General features: G+C 27.5%; 1 long non-coding RNA gene across 3 annotated transcripts; it reads right to left on the reverse strand.

The window, feature by feature from the left end:
* Positions 1-353: 353 nt before the first annotated feature.
* Positions 354-5,105, reverse strand: LOC134248796 (uncharacterized). 3 transcript variants are annotated; one of them, XR_009988140.1, is made up of 8 exons: positions 4,904-5,103; positions 4,445-4,516; positions 3,625-3,755; positions 3,056-3,191; positions 2,697-2,837; positions 2,254-2,421; positions 885-969; positions 354-702 (listed from the first exon to the last, which is right to left on the reverse strand). It is a non-coding gene; the product is annotated as an uncharacterized LOC134248796 (long non-coding RNA). The 3 variants fall into 3 exon arrangements; XR_009988141.1 differs by having other exon boundaries at positions 672-702; positions 831-969; positions 4,904-5,105; XR_009988142.1 differs by lacking the exons at positions 4,445-4,516; positions 4,904-5,103 and adding an exon at positions 3,986-4,021.
* Between the last annotated feature and the right edge of the window lie 413 nt (positions 5,106-5,518).

The raw sequence follows: 5,518 nt of genomic DNA on the forward strand, positions 1-5,518 counted from the left end.
CTATAGAATAAAATCTGCATGAGTATGAACTCTCATCATATCCCATTGTTTTCCTGCAAGGGTTTTTTTCCACTTCATGTTTTGTTGTTGTTGTTTTTGTTTTTTCTCATAAAAAAGACAAAGTTTAACATGAAAATCAAAACATGCAACATTAAAAAATTTATATTATTTGGTAGAGTTAAAATAAATAATTTCCTGTCTCATCCCTCAAGCAAAAACAATATCAAAAAATTAAAATGTTTTTAATGTGAGTATAGATTCAAATTTCCTGGAATGATAACTTTGTACAGCTTAAAAATTTAAAAGATCAGGGTTTTTTTTTTTCATCTATTCAATGGTAATATACATGAATATTTCTGGTATGTCTTTTTTATTTTTTCAGAACTTTAAATTTATTAGAATACAAATAATATGGACACTCACATACTTTAAAGTGATGTTTTTAAAAAAAAAAAATAAAAAAAAAAAAAAAATAAAAATAAAAATAAAAATTAAAAAAAATAAATAAAAAAACGGATAGTCTTCTCTCTGTGATATACATGTTATGATTTTTTAGTTTAAAATTTCAAAGGTCTAGAAAAAAATTCTGAAGAGATGTCACTGAGGTTTTCAATTATAAAACACCACTGGCTTCTTCTGATCCTGGACAATATGTAGAAGGCTGTGTACATGTTTCCTTGACTGATGAACAGAATGTGCTATCTGAAAAAAAGAAAAATGTTTTCTTTCAAACAATATATATATTTTTTTTTTTTTTAAATTTCCAATGCTGTAAGGATGACTGCACAACATGAAAATACCAAATTCATTATCCCCATCTATAAATTTACCTCTGATAAAATAAATTTCCCTCTTCTAAAATTTCTTAACTTTCTCCAATTTACCTTCTATACTCCAAAATGGGGTGGTCAGGTTCAAACTTGGTATGGCCAGCTATTAATCATCTGTTAATCATCTGTTTATGGAGACCTAAAATTGAACAATAATATATTTAGATTGTAGTGTTAATATTTTTTTTTTCATTGCTTGCAGAAAAAAAAAAAAAAATCATCATTACTGTTAAAATATGATAATGTAAAGAACTGATATGAAAAGTTGGTCATACAGAATACCCTGTTAGTGTAGCAAAATCTATGTTTTAAAAAAACTGTAACATTTATCTTTTGCATTTATAAAGACATATTTTTGTAAAGAATTTTTCATTACTTTGAAAAAAGTAGTCTTATTGTATAATAGGGTTAACTTAAAATTTTGTAGACTTAAAAGTTGTACATGATGTGTTACACATCTTACATATGTAACCATTTCATTTCAGGGTATTCAGTATATATTATGGTTTTGTCTTAAATTTGTTTGTTCATGTAATCAATAATTTATGAGAGAATAAACAAGAAAATTAAACCTAATAAAAAATTAGTCTATAATGGGGTGAAATAATTTATAAGTAAATTCAGTCTATACATATAGAATTGGAAAAATCTATGTATTAAAGAAAGCAAATTCTAGGGCTGTGTATTGAGCCAAAGTTTATACAATTTTTTTTTTTTATACATAAGTGAATAGAATTGGAAAAATCTCTGTATTAAAGAAAGCAAATTCAGGGATGTGTATTGAGCCAAAGTTTTTTTACAATATTTTTTAAAGTGATATGCGATATATTGAATTCTAAAAAAGTCTATCAGAAGTGGCTTCTAAATCATTTTAATGCATAAATTTTATAATAATTAAGTGTTTTATTACTCATTCTAAAGTTCTTGTCTCATTGTCTTTACAAATAACACTTCAAACTAAAACTTTTTGATGACAGTAAAATCAACATGTTCAAATAAATTTCTCTGTGTATTTTGTAATAATTATAAAAACTGTGTTATTTCCTTACAAATCATTTAATTATTGAACAGTTTTAATTCAAAAAAAGTAAAATATAATCTTTGGTGATTGAAATTCCTATCTTTTTAACAAAATTAGAAGAAAACTGTCTCTCCGATAGGTATTGGAAGTTATTTTTCGATACGATATTTTTTTTTAATATCGATACGTATCGATATATCGATATATTGATACAGCCCTAGCAAATTCTACTAAAAACAGATTTTTTGCAAAACAAGTTAATACATGTTCATTTTACTTTGCTATCTTGAACATTAATCTCAAAGTCCTGGATATCTCAGTACATCTAGAATCAGTTTTTTTTTTTTTTCTCTCCAAAAAATTAAATGCTACCTGTGATAACTCTTCATAAATAATCCATACCACAGAGATGTGTTGTTTCTGTTCCTCAGTTAACCAAGCCTCAGTTATCCAAGTGAAATCCCCATCTTCACCCTAGTCATAGTACTTAAAAAATGCACCATGTAAACTATACACCTCCTCCCTTGCAATTTTTCTCTCCTTCATTTACCAATTAAAATGTCTTCTTTCCTGATATGAAAATGAAGTACAAGAAATGACTTGAAAATATTTTATTGACAAAAAAGTCATCAAGTTAACTTTTGTCTTCTCTTATTGTCATAATTTTTTACTAAATAATATTTTTGTCAATGTTCAAATCTGTATCAGTATTTAAGTAATTACCAATGGTTATTTATTTTGCTGTATTCTAATTTAACATTTTTATCTTTTAAAGACTGTTATTAACACCAATCAAAGTCTACATTCTCTTCACACATACAATATAAACCAAAAAAAAAAAAAACCTGAACATGATGAACTTTTGAAATCCTAGGAATCCTAAAGTAAAGTTAGCAGATCCAATGTACATGCTGGACATGATTGGTTTGTGTTGCTGGGCATAACTCCCAAGAATAATGGAACCTCCACAGACATACTGTTGATACCTAAAATTTTAGAGAAATATAACTACCCTATTATCTTAACTGTCTTTTGGTATAGCATTCCTCCAAAGATATGAGTGTGTAACCTTCCTATGGAAGTACACTGCATAAGTGATTGTCCTGACCTGTTTGTGTTCTGACACTTTGGTTTCTCTCTATACACCTATGTAAAAGACATCTTTTTTAAAATACATGGGTGGCATTATTGATATTGAAAGTACCTTTTGTGAATGAAGATTCATGCGCCAGCCTCCAAAGTATATTTAAACAGGAGAGAAGGTCCACCGCATTCCCCATGCACTCATAAGCAGATCTCTGGAGGGGGTCAGTAGAAACACTCAAGTAGTTTTCTTTCCCCTGTAAATATAATGTCAATATTAAATGAAAAATTCAGAATTCATAAGCACTTGGATAGAAAACTTGAAATCTTTACCAACTATGCTTTTAAGGAAGCTGAGGGTTAATAAATTAAACATCTGATATAACTTATTTCTTAGATATCTGTTAAGATATCTTCAGCTGTTAACTATCATTTGGCAAAGAAAAATTTCACACATTTTAGTTTCACAATTTGATCATTTTTGTAAATATATGGAGCTCTTCTTCTTCTTCTATAGGAGATCAATAGAGTTTAAACATAACCATGACCACCAAGCCCTCATAATTTCAAAAAAAGATCATATCATCTACTTATCAATTCAATTAATTTGAAAATATAATCAAGCATATATAAAAAAAAAAATATATATATATATAAAAATTAGGACTGGATATCTCATTGAAACTTTACCTTCAAGTTTGATTGTTTCTATGTTGGTTGACTAACTATGTATTTCCAAAGGAATTTGGGCAGACAGGCTGAACTTCATAGAGAATGGATTATAGATGGTTAGGAACAAAACATATCTTCCAGGTTGAGGACTGTATAGAAAATAAAATCATTTTGTTAATATGACAAGGAACTGCATGAAACATTGCATGTTCAAATACAATGCGAAAAAGTTCATGAAAATAGTTCATCATGTTATCTTTAGATAACAAAAGAAGCACAGTTACTGTATTAATATCACAAATACAAAATGATTATCAAATTAATCATTTAGACACTAAAAGACTTTTTATTAACAGCAGATTCAATTTTGGTTTAATACCTGTCAGTACAGCATACAAAAAGATATTAGCATATACAACATGTAGTCCTACATTTTCTGAAAAGCTCATTACCAAGAAACAAAAGTGAAAATGAAAATATATGTATGCCATATATACCACATATTTAGAATCAAAAACAAGGATAAACCTTTTGTAGATTCTTACTTTTTTTTTTTATTACATTCCTTATAGATCACAATTTAGTAAGTCTGAATTCCATGGGTAACAGCCATAATGAATTATGACATTATATCATAATTTATGCAAAAGGACTTATTAACAATATGAAGTTTCCTTAGTATATTTTAGACAAAATATATATAAGACTGTGCTTATATGAATGTTAGAGATATTAGATCACATAAGAATTACACAGTAATTAAATTAAACCATATAATCATGGTTAAATGCAAAGATGACATTCAAAGGAAATGTAAACAAAACAAAGACAAACTTACCAGAATTATTCAATTATATGCCCAATAAGTCTATCCATTAAATAATCCAGTGAAATAACATCTTAGCTGATCCTGAAAAAAAAAGCATACAATATTCAGTGATACACAAATTAACCTCATTTTACAAAGGAAGTAAAGCAACAATTGACAGACAAAAGGGACAGAAAAACATGTTTAAATGTAATGCAAAATAATATCTCTTATATATGGATACCTATACTCTAATCAATCATATTAAATGTCATTCGTAAAATGTATTTTTTTTTAAGACAGATTTTATTTGAGGATCGACTTTTTAAATGATAACATGAATAGCACGCCATACTTTAACCACATGTCAAAACCATTTTCTCAAATTACACAGAAATGGATTATTTAGCATAGCTGACATTAAACATATAGGTGAGCGATAACATAATCACAATCATAAACAATGTGAAACAACTTTAAAAGACCTACAGGGTAAATTACAAGCCTTTTTCACTGGGGTAAAATCTTGCGGAGATTCATCATGGCGGCCTTATTTACATAGAAAATTAAGTCGTACTTGAACACATTCACTCAACATTGGAGAAGAGATTAGTAAGAGTTCTGGGAATTCACCTTTTATTCTGCGTGAATATTTAAGATGAATAGAATGTGTTTAGTTTAAAAGGTATGGATATTTACTTTATTGGAATTTGGGAAAGTCTATATGTGTGGTTTTTATTGAAATATATCAGTTTACATTTAAAAAAAATAAAACACATTTTATTTTTTATGTTTTATTATTTTTTGAATGATTTACAGTGTTTGTGTAATCTTCTTAATATTTATCTAAAATTACTGCTTTTAATACAGTCAAATATAATTTGTGATGATCAAAATTTCCAAATTGCCTGACCTGTACATATTTAAAGTTTCAATATCATACACTCTTAAATATCCATAAATATCAAAATATAATGATTCAGCATTGGCTATCATCCATACACTTGTTAACCTAAGGAAGGCTCTTATCATAAGTTAAACTCATGAAATTCCTCATGCAATTTTGAAGAATCTCTGTTATAAGGGATGGTAAAGACAAAAGAA

This window comes from Saccostrea cucullata, unplaced genomic scaffold (assembly GCF_032062105.1).
Source record: "Saccostrea cucullata isolate Sc308-1 unplaced genomic scaffold, CSIRO_AGI_Scuc_v1 ctg4330, whole genome shotgun sequence".
Lineage (NCBI taxonomy): Eukaryota > Metazoa > Mollusca > Bivalvia > Ostreida > Ostreidae > Saccostrea > Saccostrea cuccullata.